At 33.3% G+C, this 17189-nt stretch overlaps 1 pseudogene; it reads right to left on the bottom strand.

Annotated features, from left to right (window-relative positions):
- Positions 1–14441, bottom strand: part of LOC101419950 (ribonucleoside-diphosphate reductase subunit M2 pseudogene) — a 158245-nt pseudogene extending 143804 nt beyond the window's left edge.
- Between the last annotated feature and the right edge of the window lie 2748 nt (positions 14442–17189).

The following is a 17189-nucleotide window of genomic DNA, read 5'->3' as shown; positions in this document are numbered from 1 at the left end:
CATGTATGTCTTTTGGAAAGAGTATTTAACTAGATTATTATTTATACCCAATAAGACAACCTGTTTTTCACAGGGTACTTTAGTCCGTTTGATTTCTGAATATTGGTATATTTTAGAGTATTTAATCTTTCTTATTTGTACTTCCCTTATATGTTTCTGGTGCAAATGATGTTGGAACCTTGGCCAGACATCCTTCAATCTTCTTAGCATTTATTATTATTCCCCCTTGGATTTGGCAACAGCATGCATTTGAGGCTCATGTTTGAAGCATGATGCTCTGGCTACTGAGGCACACTTTGCTGGGGCAGAGCCATGACTCTTCGGGAATGTACACCCCCTTGGAGCAACCCTCTATCAATGTCTGATAGGAGCGGGGGTATAAAAGCCGCTTCCTTGGATCCGTGTAAATCCGAGACATAATTTGTACCCCAGAGCTAACCTAAAAGAATAATCTGAAGATACCCTTCGGAAACTGCTTAGGTCCGTCCCCTACCCTGTTCTACGTCCCTCACTTACCGTTGGGCTTCCTTGATATTTAAAACACCACTTACCTAGGAAGCTCCATCAGAAGACGAGCTAGGGAGCCAGATCTAAGCTGGCCATTTATATAAGCTGAATGTTTCCTTCTCCTCTGCCTACTTTTTGATTGACTGATTAAGGTTTGGTTTGCTTTTATTTTTTTAATCATTTTTTCCCCTTCTGGTTTGGAATTTACATATTGTATTTCTCATTTATTAATGATTACCTAAAATATTAAATTGAATGCTAAATCTGACCAAGCCTAAAATTAAATCATCTGTGTTCGTTTTACTTACAATTAAAAGGAGAAAAAGCCTTATATGAATATAATCCCAAGCACAGTAATACCAGCTTTATGTTTGTGTTTTCTGTTTTTTGTGTGTTTGTTTTTTCTTATTCTAATCTATTTTTACCATCCCTAATGAGATAATAACCCAGTATCAGGCTTGGAGACCATCGATGTCTGTTTGAATCCATTCACATGATTTTCAGTTTAATCTTGAATCCTCGTTTTAAAATATCTCTTCTTACTAAAGAATATGTTTTGAAATTGCTTTTGAGTATTTTGTGGATATTGTTCCTGTCATCTGCCTTTCCTGGATGACCCATTTATTTCCTAGTCTACCCTATCACTGAGGAGATAGGTTTTAAGGTTCTATTTTTTACCAAAATGTCTGATTGTGCATGTGAATGTGTGAAGCCTTGACTTGTCCCCCTGAAATCAAATCATTAATACTTAATATGCTTGATTGCGCAAAACAGCAAATGGCATTACAGCTAGAGAGGTAATTTCTGCTGAACATTTTAATTATTCTACATGTTTATTTTTGCCTTGAAGAAATTTTTTTCTTTGATTTTTGCACTTGTGAGTGTATAAGAAAGATTATAGTTCTAGGTATAAACACATTGCCTTTGTTCAAATTAGGAACATGATTCTCAAGAAACTTCACAGGCAGTCATTAATTGTGCAAATTTACCAATGTTTGTATTTTTGCCACCAGGCATAACTTTTTTTCATAATCCCAAAAATGTTACTCTCTTTCATATGGGGCAAAATTAAATTAGTAAAGAGCAGAAGAAAACCATGAAATATTAATGTCATTTATTTCTATTGAGAAGCAATGCTCACTGGTGCAGCAATATTCACATCTACAACTATGGCATTCTCTCTCAATGGTGCAATGGGTTGTTTGGTGAGCATGAATGCAAGCAAATTGAGTAAGATGGCCTTAGCATTTGATGGCAAAAGGTTAAGTCATGTGGATGTGTTTAGTCCAATTGATTTGGATCAGCTAATGAGGCAAAGTTGTTTAAAGTCTATAGGTCAAATTCCCCTATTTTTCTAGTTTCTTTGAATGAAAATGAACAATATTTTATACAATGTTTCTCTTCTTCTATGATTTTCTGGTTGAATAGGTCCCTTTTACCATGGGACACTTCTATTTTATATATGTTAATTGCTTCAAACAGGTTAGACTCCCAGTCAGTTGCCTGTGAAATCTTTTTTTGTAAAACATATGTATTTTTAATTTGACTCATATATTGTTTTAAAAGTCCAATTCTCAAAAGACATTCCCTTTCCTATAATATTCATTTCTAGAGAATATACCTTATAAAATTATATTCTTGCCAAGGACGATTAGTGTTAATCATTGCATTTCTTCTTGTGTATAGGTGCTGAAGGGAATATGGAAAAGTATCCTATTATCAAATCATATTCGTATTTCAGATTGTAGGATTTGCATAACTCAAGCATGTGGAATACTAAGCAGTGTGTAATTTTTAATTAAATTTTTAAAAGCATATTAAACATCTATATTAGCAACACTGATTTTCAGAGCTAGCTACAACGGAATTAGTTGCCCTACTTAATAATAAAATATCATTTACTGAAAATTCTCATTGGCCAAGACTTTGCTCTGCCTTTTATAGGAGGTATTTTTAAATGAATTGTGGTATTGTCTTAGGATATCTGAAGGGAAATATTAATTTCTTTTACTGTATCCCTGTGTACTATAAGTCATATGATGTTATGGAATAAAATAAATTTCTTTTAGGTTTTAATAAAAGGTTTCAAATGGATATTTACCCAAGTAATTATGCAATATTTCCTAAATATTAATATTTACTAAAAAGTGAGGAGAAAGAACAAGAGTAAAACTTCTATGTCATTTAAAAATTTAATTCCAGCCTTTAATTGCAATTTACATTGCACTTCGAGAAACTTTGAATTAAAGGATGCAATTTTTCTTCTTTAACAAGAGAGGTGACCTCAGCCTTCATGAAGTGCTTAGTGGAAGCAGTTTGCCCAGCAAAATTGCAAGAGCATCCCAAGAGAAAATGAACTGTCATTGATATCGTTGCCCTCTATAGAAAAGGAACTTCAAAACTCATTTTACTTTAATAAAAGAATGGAGATAGAACTGATTAACTCCAAGCTGATCAAAAGGATTGGCCAAAGAACTAAATTGGTAATCTCAAAGCTTTTTTAAAACAAAAGTAATCAAGAATCTGAATCATGCTAATGTCTTTTATCACAAGTTTCTGAAATCAAAGTACACTTAGTCAAAGGGATTATTTCCAAATATAGGTTGCCCTTAGCCTGTACTGTACTTTGTTTTTGCCTTTTCGTAATACTGGTATAGATTTCAAGATTTTTTTTTAAGTTTTCAAGTTTATAATTTCAGAAGGCACAACTGACTTTAAGTCAAAAAAAAAAATCAAGTAGTAAAAAAATCCAAAGCTTTATATGAACGTATGTATGTATGTATATATACATATGTGTTTATTGATTTATATTTATAATTTCATATATTTGTTTGTGCGATTTGACTATAGATGAATGCAAAATGGAAGTTTATCAAGATAAGCACCAAGAAATAATCGGAAACTAGTGCTGAAATATCTGTTCCATTCACAGTGTAGAGCATATTATTATCAAAATAGACCACTAAAGTAAATTTACAACCTCTCTAGTAAAAATAAATAATTTTTAAAAGACCCCTAAAATTCCAGAACAAGTTTTTGCCACACATCAATATATTAATGGTTAACTCATAATAGATATAAGTAGTTTTGATCCACATCTGTCTTTTATTGAATACCTCACAGAAATCATAAGTGTGCCTAAATATAAGTTTCTGCTTTCCAACTGAGTGTATTGTTTAAAAAAGATAATATCAGCATTTGGTTTATAAGGTGGGTGGCACTGAGTACCCAAAACCAACACACTGCAAACAACTGAAGACAAGATTCTCTCTCTTACATATATTATATATATATATGTATATATATATATATATGTATTATTTCATATCAGCTCCATGTTGCAGGGCTATCAGTCATAGTTAATATGCCTTTTGCTTACAAATAATAGAAATGAAATTGAATTAATTAGATAAATAAGGACCTTTATCATAACGATACAAAAGATTTTTATGAGATCTCAAATTAGGTTGAAAACCAGGGTCTGGGAACTCATCAGAGACCATTTTGAGTCCCCAATGAAATTTTCAGCCCTTTAAAAGAGTTTCTTTGCTTTTGCATGTCATGAACTTAAGCTCTCTTAGACAGAGGTCAGTCAAAAATGATTCTCTTAGTCTCAGTTTCAAATGTGTGAGAAAATATACTGTATTGGCCCAGCTTAGGGCAGTTAAACCCCTCTTTTGGGTTCTACTTTTTATTACTTATTTCTTTCTGCTTGCTTTAGCCTTAAGTTGCTCTTCTTTCTCTAGATTCTGAAAGTAGGAGCTTAGATTATTGATTTTGGATCTTCTTCCTTTACTAATATATGCATTTAATGGTATAAATTTCTCTCTATGCACTACTTTCACTACATGCCACAAAGTTTGCAAAGTTGTTTTTCTTTTCAATTAGTTCAAAATATTTTTAATTTCCCTCTTTAATTCAAGTTTTTTGTAGAAGTGTGTTGTTTAAGCTCCAAATATTTGGGGATTGCCCAGCTATTTTTCTGTAACTGATTTCTCATTTAATTCCATTGTTGTTTAATAACACACTGGTATAATTTCTATCCTTTTAAATTTCTTACAGAATGTGCTCTATCTTGGTGTGAATGTTCTATGTGAGCTTTGGAAGAATGAACATTCTGCTATGTTGGATGAAGTATTTTTTAAATGTCGATTTAGATCAAATTGATTGATGGTGATGTTCCCCTCAACTATATCTTTACTGAATGTATCCCTGCTGCATCTATCAATTTCCTTAAGAAGTGTTGATAACCTACAAAAACAGAAATGGATTTCTCTATTTTTCCTTGCTGTTCTGTCAATTTTTGTTTCACATATTTTGATGCTCTGCTGTTAGATACATAAACACAGGATGTCATTACTTCTTAGAGAATTGATCCCTTTATCATTATGTGATGCCTCCCTTTATCCCTGATGATTTTCCTTTCTTTGAGGTCTGCTTTTTCTGAATTTAATTTGGCGACAATAGTTTTCTTTTGATTAGTGTTAACATGATATATCCTTCTCCATCCCTGTATTTTTAGCCTATCTGAGCCATTGCATTTAAAGTGCGCTTCTTGTAGACAGCTTAAGGTTGCTTCTTGTTTTTTATTCACTTTGACATTCTCTGTCATTTAACTGGGGGTGTTTAGACTATTTACATTTAAAGTGATTATTGCTACACTTGGATTACATCTACTATGTTATAACTGTTTCTTTTCATTTTTTATCTTTTTTAAAATATACATATATCACACAAAATGTTACATTAAAAAATATAAGAGGTTCCTATAAACCCCACTCCCCATATCCTCCACTCCTCCCACATTGACAACTACTTTCATTAGTGTGGTACATTCATTGCATTTGCTGAGCACATTTTGGAGCATTGCTACAAAGCATGGATTATAGTTTACGTTGTAGTTGGGAGAGAGTGTAAACTACTGCAACTACAACAACGTAAACTATAACTTTTTTGTATGTTGTGTTCATTCTTTGTTTTTCTGTCTCTTTTCTAGCTACATTTGGTTTTAATTGAGCATTTTGTATGAATTCATTTTATCTTCTCTCTTACCAAATAATGTGCTTATTTTTTAATATTTTGGTGACAGTTCTAGAGCTTGCAATATACATTTTAAACTAGTCTAAGTCCAACTGCTAATAATACTATGCCACTTCACATGTAGTGCAGGTATCTAAGAGCAGCGTATTCTCTATTCTTTCCTCCCAACCTCTATGACATTGATGACATTCATTTCACTTGTCCATATTCTATAATCATTATGACTATTCATTTGAACAGTTATCCTTTAAACAAGTTAAAAATAAGAAAAACAAAATATTTTTATTTAACCTTCATTTATTACTGCTTTAAGCTTTTTCCTTTCTTTATATACAACTTACCTACATCATTTTCAATCTCCCTGAAGAACTTTTAATGATTTATTGCAAGTTATATCTGCTGAAAATCAATGTGTTTTGTTCTGTTTTGTTCTTATTTTTCTGAGACAATCTTTATTTCTCATACCCACTGGGAGAATAAATCTCCTGAATATAGAATTCTAGGTTTCTAGGTGAGATTTCTGTTTCAACACTTTAAATATTCACTCTAGTCTCTTCTTGCGTGGATTATTTCTGAAGAGAAGTCCAATGTAATTTTTAACCTTGTTTCTCTGTAGATAAAATGTCCCCAGCCACTTGGCTTCTTTTTTTTTTAATATATTTTTAATTTTTATTTTAAAAGATATTTAACTTACATGAATGTTACATAAAAATATAGGGGATTTCCATACGCCCCACTCCCTACACCTCCCACATTTTCCCGCATTAGCAACATCCTTCATTACTGTGGTACATTTGTTATAATCGATGAAAACATTTTGGAGCATTGCCACTAAGCACTGATTATAGTTTACACTGTAGTTTACATTCTCTCCTGCACAATTTTCTAGGTTATGGCAAGATATGTAATGAACTTTATCTATCATTGTAATGCCATTCAGGACAATACCCAAGTCCTAAAAATGTCCCCATTTACACCTGTTTTCCCTCTCCCTGCCATCAGAACCTCCACTGGCCACTGCTTCCACACCAATGATATAATTTCATCCATTGCTAGAATCACATTAAGTCTATAGTGGAATACCAGTAAGTTCAGTTTAATCCATAGTTCATTCCCCCATCCTAAGGATTCTGGGATCATGATGCTCACTCCACCTCTTATTGAGAGGGTGTTTTGATCCCATGGGGCAGATGGATGGGACTCTTTTGCTTGCAGTTGTAGACTCCCTTGATCATTGTCCATCATAATCTCCTTGTTAGTTGTCCCAGGTGAGTCAATGAAATGGAAATTCGGTGTTACTACTCCTTTGAGATTCAGGGCCAAATTGCCAAATGGGTAGCCCAAAGATGTTAGTCTCTTGGACATACACCTATCAACTCTAGTATTGATTATAGGTTCAATAGAAGGATCAGAAGAGCACATGTTTATGGAAACCACCACTGAGGTCAATATTGTAACAAGAGGTGAGCATAAATTTCAAAGTAGGGCCCACTGGTGAGACATCAAACTCATGAGCTATCCACCCTGACTATACTGTCTGGATGTTTCTAGAGAACTCAGGAGCCTTACTATTTGAGGTAGTATTTACTTTGGCAATATATGAGATCCTGCTGAGACATGCATAAGCATAACCTCTGTAATGGCCTCCCAACTCACTTTGCAGTATTTTAGCCATCTAAACTCATGTCTTTACTTTTTCCCCCTTTAGGTCAAGGTCTTTTTCCAGTTGCATTGCTAGTTAGTGCTTGGTAGTAATCCCTTGGTGCTAGGGAGGCTCCTTCCTGGGAGTAATGTCCTATGATGGGGGCAAGGTTATGTATTTATATGCTGAGTTTGGCTTTGAGAGAGGCCACATTAGAGCAACAAGGAGGTTCTCAGGATGTAGCTCTAAGGCACCCTATAATAGTGGACTAAGTTTCAATTTCAAGAATACAGTTATCAATATTAAGGGTCCATCAATATAAGGGCCCTTCACTAGGCATTGACCATCTGTCTTCACTAGTCATTGTGTCTTGGCTTCTTTTAAGAGTTTTTTGTCTTTATTTTTTTTTTCAGTTTATATATAATAAGTCTTAAGTGTAATTTGTTAGTTTCTTGATTGGTATTCTCTGGTCTTCTTACATCTGTGCTCTGCTGTTTGTTATTAATTTTGGAAAATTCATTCATTTTTACTTTAATTGGTACTTCTACATTTTTCTATTTTTCTTCTTCTTTCTGGCGTTTCAATATGCTTATGTTAATACTTTTGAAATTGCCCACAGACCTTTTATGTTCTCTTCTTTATATTTTTTTCCTTATATATACTGAGAAATTTTGACTGAACAATCTTTATGTTCACTGATTCTTTCCTTATCCATGTCCAATCTACTTAGTCCAGCAAAGGTGCTCCTTATTTCTGTTACAGTGTTTTGATTCCTACCATTTCCTTTTGATTCTTTCTTAGTGTCTCCACATCTGTGCTTGCATTACCTATCTATTTTTGCATGGTGTTTACTTTTTAAATTAGAGTCTTTATTATATTAATCTTAGGTATTTAAAATTTCCTGTCTAATAATTCCAAAATCTGTCATATCTGAGACTGTTTCTGAAGGTTGCTTTGTCTCTTTAGATTGTGCAGTTTCTGATCATTAAGGATTTCTTGTAAATTTTTATTTTCAAAGCTGGACATAATATAATGAGGAAAAGGAATGATAAAACTAGCATTTATATGTAAGACTTTTTCCTAATCTGACAAGGAGTTGGGCTGTGCTTAAGGTTTACTGTAGCTATAGATGTCAAAAACCTAAATTCCTCTAGAGGTACTATTTTTGCTTTCCTTGGTATCTTTGGTCATCAGAAAGAGTATATATTTTGCATCTCTTCTAGATGTAATCCACTGTTAATATACTGCTCTGCTGGTGTGGTGATAGATATGGAAGAGAGGAACCAGTTTATAATCACGTGATTAAATGTCAATCTTTCAGTAGGCCTCTGTCCCTGGGCTGTTCTATAACCTCTACAAGTGTTTCATAGCTGTATTTCCTCCCTAGATGAAACAAGAAGAGTAGGAGGAAAAATATCTTTCCCTCAAGTGGAATAAAGATCTGAAAAAGTCTCTTCTCCTATAGAACAAGCCTTTGTTGTGGACAACACACTGGGAGGATTTCACGAAAATTGGCCCTTTCCCTCTTTGTCCCCCTTCCAACCTTGGACAGAACCACAAAACAATTTTACTTGGTTCTTCAATGTGAGACCCTGATAAGGTTCCTGGAGTTAAAACCCATGAATATGTGCAGGACTTCCTAAGATGTAGGCCCCATAAATTTCTTAATTTCAAGCTAGTTCATATTTAGCAATTTGTCAAAATTTAAGTGTTCCTACCAGTTTATAGCTCCAGTGGCTTTTGCTCCAGGCAATAGATGACTGTGAATCTCTAAATTAACCTGTCTCTGCTAATTGCAGGGAAGCAATTTGCCCTGCAACATCAGTTTTTGGATGAGTTAAAGAAAGGTTATTGATTTTCAGTTTGTTCAGATTTTTCTAGTTTTAAGGAATGGAATAATGACTTCCAAACTCTTTAAATGTCAACAGAAACTAGATGCTTGTGCACCAGTTTTCAATAATCCAAATGGGAAATGTACATTGAAATGCTCAGCTTCCAGAGATATTTTGATGGAGGGGAGTTCTCAGAAAAGATTGACAGGGAAGTCATAATTATAGTTTTCTAACAAATTGTGTGTTTTCACATCAACCAACAGTATCATTCTACGGCTTTGATGGATCAGTAAAAATTATGAATATGTGATCTTTTCCTGTCCATATCATTATATTTCAAAAATGTTTGAATGAGATATTTGTAATCATATTTAGGAGTAAAGGATGGAGGCACAAATGCTTTTGCCTAAAGTAAAAGATTATTATAACACCATGATTTCATCCAGTAAATTCCATTATGATCGTTTGTTTCTTTTGATTAAAGAAGTTGTTTGTTTACAGAGAAATCATGCATAAAACACAGGATTTCCATATACTACCTCAACAACAACAACTTGCATTGGATACAATTTATGATAGCACATTTTTTATAATAGTACCTTGGGTTCCCAGTTTATGTAGTGTAGTTCTATGGATTTAAAAAAAACACTTTGTTACCATGTATACAATCTAACATTTCCCCTTTAATCATATTCAGATAAATATTTCAGTGTGGTTAATTGCACTCTCAATGTTGTGCTAGCATCACCACCACCCATTACCTAAACATTTACATCATTCCACATAAGAACACTGTACATTTTATGCTTTAATTTCCCATTCTCTATCCCCAACTTGTCCTTTGCTAATGTATTTTCTAGATTATGACTCTATGATTTTGCTTATTCTAATTGTTTCATATCAGTGAGATCATACAATATTTGGCATTAATGTCTGGCTTATTTCACTCAAAATGAAGACTTCAAGGTTCAAACATGTGTTGTCACATATATCAAGACTTCATTCCTTTTGAGGGCAAATAATATTCCATTGCATTTATATACCTCATTTTTATTTATCCATTCATCAGTTGATGGACACTCGTGTTGCTTCCAACTTATGGAAATTGTGAATAATACTGCTATGAACAACACTGTACAAATATTTGTTTGAGTACCTGCTTTCTACTCTTTGGGAAATATACTTAGTATTGGGATTGCTAGATCATATGGTAATCCTATACTTAGTTTTCTGAGGAACCACCAAACTGTTTTCCAGAGTGGCTGCACTATTTACATTGCCACCAGCAATGACTGAGTGTTCTTATTTATCTGTATCCTCTAAAACTCTTATTATTTTCAATTTTTAAGATTTTAAGATAGCAGCCATTCTAATGTTGATGACATTGTATCTCATTACAATATTGATTTGCATTTCCCTAGAGGGTAATGATGTTAAGAACCTTTTCATGTGCTTTCTGGCAATTTTTATATCTCTTTTTGAGAGATATCTATTCAAGTCTTTGTCCACTTTTAAATTGTGTTGTTTGCTTTTTCTTGCAAAGTTGAAGGATTTTTCTAATATATTCTTGATATAAAGTCTTTATTGAACATGGCATTCCAAAATATTTTCTCCTATTTTGTTAGTTGTTGTTGTACCTACATGACAAAGTCCTTCGTTGTGAAATTTTTTTAAAATTTTGATGAGTTCCCATTTTTTCTTTTGTTGCTTATGCTTGGGCTTACACTCTAAGAAACCATTGCCTAACGCAAGGTCCTGAAGATGCTTCTCTAAAATTTCTTCTAGGACTTTGATAGTTCTGGCTCTTATATTTCAGTATTTGATCCATTTTGGGTTGGATTTTGTATTTGATGTGAACTAGGGGTCTTCTTTCATTATTTTGTATATGGATATCTAGTTTTCCCAGCCCCATTTGTTGAAGAGACTATTCTTTCCCCATTGAGTGGACATGGTAGTCTTGTCAAAATCAATTGGCCATAGATTTGAAGTTCTATTTCTGGATTCTCAATTCAATTCCATTGGTCAGTTTATTTATGTTTGTGACAGTACCATTGCTGTTTTGACTACAGTTGCTTTGTAACAAGATTAACATCAGGAAGTGTGAGTGTTACATCTTTATTCTTTATCAAGGTGGCTTTATCTTCTTGAGGTCCCTTACACTACCATATAAATTTGCTGATTGGATTTTCATTTACTGTGAAGAAGGTTGTGGAAATTTTGATTGGGATTCTATTGAATCTATAAACCATGTTCAGTATTATTGACATAATAAAATATTTAACCTTCCAATCAATGTATACAGAATGTCTTTACATTTATTAGGTCCTTTTTGATATATTTTGGAAATATTTTCTAGTTTCCTGTTTATAAGTCTTTTACACCCTTGGTTATATTTATAACTAGATATTTGATTTGTTTAGTTGCTATAATGAATTCATTTTTTTTTCTGATTGTTCTTTGCTTGTCTATAGAACACTACTAATTTTAGGGTGTCAAATGTGTACCTTGCCACATTGCTGAAATAATTTATTAGCTCTTGGAGCTTTGTTGTGGATTTTAGGATTTTCTGTATAAAGGACTATATCATCTGCAAATAGAGAAAGTTCTACATTTCCAACTTTGATGCCTTTTATTTCTTTTTCTTGTCTAATTGCTCTGGCAAGATCTTCCAGTAAAGTGTTTGAATCACAGTGGTGACAGTGGGCATCCTTGCCTTGTTCCTGATCTTATATGGAAAGTTTAAGTCTTACACTTAAACTTGTAGTATATTATCTATGGGATTTTTTTTATATGCCCATTATCATTTTGAGGACGATTCCTACCATTCCAAGTGTTTTAAGTATTTTTAATCATGAAGGAGTGCTAGATTTTGTCAAATTAATGTCTTTCTGCATCAATTGAGATGCTCACGTGTTTTTATTCCTTCATTCTCTTAGTGTGATTATAACATTAAGTTATTTTTACATTGATCCTACCTTGCATAACAAGGATAAATCCCACTTGCTCCTGGTGCATAGTATTTTTAATATGCTGTTGGCTTTGGTTGGCTAATATTTTGTTGAGGATTTCTCATCAATATTCATAAGAGATACTGGTCTACAATTTTCTTTCCTTGTGGCTTTAGTATGACAGTGATATAGACCTCTACGAATGAGTTAGGGAATGTTCCCTTCTCTTCATTTTTTGGGGGATATCATGTGAAGTGTTGAAGTTGAGTATTCTTGGAATGTTTAATACAATTCCCCTGTGAAGCCATCTGGTCCTGAGATTTTCTTTGTTGAGAAGTTTTTTATGACTGATTCAGTCTCTTTAATAGTAATTCATTTGTTGAGATCTTCTTTTTATTCTTGAGTCAATGTAGGTAGTTTGTGTTTCTAAGAATGTGTCTATTTCATCTAGTTTAATTTATTTACTATGTTGTTCATAGAATCCTCTTATAGTCCTTTTAATTTCAGTGATTTTGGTAGTAATGCCTCCTTTCATTTTTTATTTTAATTATTTTTACCCTTTCTCTTTCCTCCTTGACAGACTAGGAAAATATTTGCCAATTTAATGGATCTTTTCAGAGAACCAATTATTTATTTTATTAATTCTACTTTTGTGTTTCCGTTTTATTTATGTCTGTTCTAGTCTTCATTATTTCTTTTCATTTGCTCTCTGGGTACAATTTGATCTTCTTTTTCCAGTTCTTACAGTTTTAAAGTTAGGTCTTTGATTTGAAGTCTTTCTTCTTTTTCAGTGTTAGCCTTTAGCTATAAATCTCCCTTTCAGCACTCCCTTTTGCTGCATCTCATTAGACTTGGTATGTTGTATTTTTATTTTCATTCACCTCAAGATATTTACAAATTTTACTTCTGATTTTCTCTTTAACCCAATTGTTGTTTAAGAATACGTTGTTTAATTTCCACATATTTATGAAGTTTCCTTTCTCCATTATTGATTTTTAGCTCCATTCCATTGTGGTAAAGAATATGCATTATATGATTTCAATATTTTTGAACTTGTAGAAATTTATTTTGTGATCCAACATGTGGTCTATTCTGGAGAATGATCAATATGCCCTTGAGAAGAATGTGTATTCTAGTTTTGTTGGCTGAAGTGTTATATATATATGTATGTATGTATGGTATAGTTGGTTTAGAGTGTCATTCAAGTCTCAATAATGTAATATTTTGCTTCAATGCACTATCTACACATTGTTTTTCTTCTTAATCCCCTACATATTTTGTAATAACTCCCATTTAAGCTTGTATTAGTCTGCTAAAGTGGTGTTGGTGAAAAGTACCAGAAATCTGTTGGCTTTTATAAAGGGTATTTACTTGGAGTAAAAGCTTACAGTCCCAAGGTCATGGAAAGTCCAACTCAAGGCATCATAAGAGGTACTTTCTCACCAGTCAGCTGCCACATGTTGAAGCATGATGGCAGAGGATCTCTGCCCAGTCTCTTCTTTCCTTCTGGTCTTCCTCTTCCTCTTGAGCTCAGTGAGCCCAGTGTCTTGAGGCTTCATGCTTAAGTGAAATTCTAGTCCTCCCTCTCTTGGCATAGGACTTGTTTTCTTTCTGGACCTCCCATATCAGTCTTAGGTGTTCTGTTCTCTTCTTAATCTCAGTTGTAAACTGCCAGGCAAATAAATGGTTCATTTGCCCCAGGAGTCAGCTGTTGGAGTCTTCTACTTTCCATCACATGGCAGGATAAAAAACAGCAGAGTTCTCTCTTCCTGTCTATCTGTCTCAGTAAGTCTTTCTCTGTTTCCATTTATGTCAGACCCAGCAAGGGGTTTGAGACTCAACCTGAACTATGCCTTACTGACATAGCCCAATCAAAAGAGTGAAATTCACCTTATCAAGAAATTTAATACAACCAAAGGGTATCATACCCAGGAGAATAGGTTAGTTTACAAACATAATCTTTCTTTTTTTGGAATTCATAAATAATCTCAATCTGCCACAAGGCCTATCATATTTTGCTCCTCCCTAAAATATATTTTCTTATGTATTATATTTTTCAAATTTTATTTCTACTAGCTCTCTCTATATCCTATGACATTGATTTGTTGATTTTCATCTGATTTTCTAAATTAGTCTCTGTCTGACACTGCTATAAGTTGTGGCAGTAATAGCAGAGGGAGGAGCAATAATAATAATTAAATCAATAGTCATTGCAATATTAAAGCATCACTGTATTTCAAGCAAACTTTCTGGATTACATTGTGGTTTTTAAGCACTTCTGCCTTCCTAAAGCATATTCACACTTACCTTGTCTTCCAGCAGCTTACTATTAAAGAAGGGCTCTTCCTCATCATCTTGATGTTCACCTGGGCTATGTTCCTTCTCTGTTTTCTTATCAGTGTCATTTCTTATTGAGATCTTCAAAGTTTTAGTGGTATCATATAGAATTTCTCTTTTACCTTTATAAGCCATTTAAATTGAAATTTGGAAGAGGATGGAAAGTTGAAACCATGGAGACTATTTAATATTCAAAGACTTCATGTAAAATTTCAGATTTTTTTTTTTTTTGGCTTTCAAGTCTTTTCCCAAAACCTACTTACCAAATAGAAAGCCCTCTACCTTTCCACAATTCAATTCTATATTCATTTAAAACTTTTAATTTCAAATTTTTATTTCTCTGAAAAAAAATTGTATTCATTTTATCCACAATGAATGATGCTTGTTCTGAATTTTGGCTTTATTATATGAATAAGCTAATTATTTAAAGATTACCTGATAAAATTTCTTGTAACACTAAGATAGTGTTTGGGGAAGCAGATGTCGCTCTAATGATAGGGCTTCTGCCTACCATATGGGAGGACCCAGGTTTGATCCCTGGAGCCTTCTGTTGAAAAAACCTGCACTGGTGATCCAGTGCCCACATGGTAAGCTGAGTGCCCACATGAATGCCCATGTGGCAAGCCGAGTGGTTGTGTGGCTAGCCAAGTGCTCATATGGTGAGCCAGTGCCTGTACAAGTGAGTCCTGAAGCAAGATGATGATGCAACAAAAGAGAGAAGGTGGTGAAGTGCAGCAGAGACCAGGAACTGAGGTGGTGTAGCTGACAGGGAATCTCTCTCCACATCAGAGGACCCCAAGATGGAATCCTGATGAATCCTAGAGGAGAAAAAATGAGAAGACAAAAAGAGAAATAGATACAGAAGATCACACAGCAAATGGACACAGACAGCAAAATTAGCAGGGCTGGGAGAGGGGGAGAGGAAGGCAGAAAAATAAATAAATCTTTAAAAAAAAAGATAGGGTTTGGTGTACTCTTTTAATTTGCTTTACTGACCATGTAATAGATGTATAATCTGCAAGTGTCTACTAAAATTCAAATAAATGAAAAAAATAAAGAAATGCTGTTATATGTTTCCTTGACAAAATTAATTTAATTCAACAGCAATCAAGACACACCAGGATATTAAAAAGTCACAATTACAAAACCAGCACAATAACTCTTTCAGAATTTCCCTTCTCTTGTGCAAGGTGTAAAAAAAAAAAAAACCTGTAAAGATAAATTATGCCTGTGTTTAGATCTAATAGAAATTGAAAGCCTTGTAGCATCTGCTCTTTTATCTCCCATGAGAATCACAATATTTACACAAGAGTCATTATTCTATCATGAGCAAAGTACCCTCTCTTCTATGATGTAATGATATATTTACCCATAGTTATTTCACATTCATTCAAAGTAAAGCAAAATTTAATGAGGCAAATCTCCTTTGTTACAGTAATGATTATCAAATATGAGTTCAGACATACTCATATACTGGATATTTAATTAAGCTATACTATCCAATATTTTTCCACTTATCAGTGATTTTCACATGCTTCTCTGGAAAACTTTAAATTCAAAAGAGAATGAAAATACACTCCACACAATCAAGAGAGAAATCTAAATGCATCCCAACATCAGAATATTTTCTTGAAAGTTTGTATTTTAGCATAATATTCCAGAAAAATAGTAAATACTTACAAAAAGCACTTATTGCTTTAATACTTAATTATAAATTTGGTTAGCAGATTCAATAATAATAGGCTTCAATGAAGAAAAAGCTAATGCATGCAATTTTATCAAACTGATTTTTCTTAATTGCCCTCATTTCATAATTTGGAGACCCCCTCCCATCTTCTTATAAACAGTTGTTCATCCATTCATGAATTTACTTATTAAATATCTACTTAGTCTCTGCTCTTGATGCAGGGAAATATATTCATATCAACATTTACATTTTTTCCCCATGTAATTTCTTTCTTGGCTCACTTTGTTGTACTTACTACACTTAAGTCCTTTTTTACTTTATCCTATGTTCCCTCTCCCCTCATCATCTAGTTCACTTATCACTCTATCACTCCCAATTAATTCCTTAAAGGCAATCTATGAGCCTTTAAATTTTTCTCATATAAACTCTCTTTCCCACATTTTTGGTAGTTATATGGCAGAAAATAAAACAAATGCATTTTATTTTAAACAAATGTGCCATATCTCCATCATTTAGGGTTGTTTAACCATTAAAACATATTCAGCATTCAGCATCAGTCCTTTTCATGAAATATCTCTATTTATTTCTTGGTTTTCTGAAAGCTCTAAGGGACATCTCAGGAAGGATTAAAGGGGAATTATGGCACTTCTATTTTTGAATGCTCATAGAAATTTGTGTCTTTTTTACATAAAAGTATATCAGGACATCTCTTTGGCTTACATTTTCTTTATTTTACTTAATCTTTTCCTGGTATAAAGCACCGACATCTACAAAGACTTTATATAACTACTTTTTACACATAAGATTATATATATTTTTATATATATGTTTATATGTATAGTTTTCAATATTTCTGGTTTCAATGTTAGTATTTTCTTTGCTGAGGTCTCAAATAAAGCTAGGTAACTAACTGACTAGTTTGATGAATAGATAGAAGAGTAGGTAGATATTGATATATTAGATCTTCTTTATTTATCTTCCATGTCTATCACTTTCTCTCAAGTACTTTTCATGATCTTCATTTCTGTGTGATTTTTTTTTTCATTCCCTCTCATTGTATTCTCTATTTCTCTGACTCTAAATTTTTTTCTTTTTTTGAGGTACCAGAGCCACATGAGTTGTTTTTTTTCTTTGTTCTCTTGCTTGTTGTTTGTTTTTAGGAGGTACCGGGGACCAAATCTGAGACCTTACATGTG

This window comes from Dasypus novemcinctus, chromosome 4 (genome assembly GCF_030445035.2).
Source record: "Dasypus novemcinctus isolate mDasNov1 chromosome 4, mDasNov1.1.hap2, whole genome shotgun sequence".
In the NCBI taxonomy this organism is placed as follows: Eukaryota; Metazoa; Chordata; class Mammalia; order Cingulata; family Dasypodidae; genus Dasypus; species Dasypus novemcinctus.
This window is presented reverse-complemented; position numbering and strand designations above follow the sequence as displayed.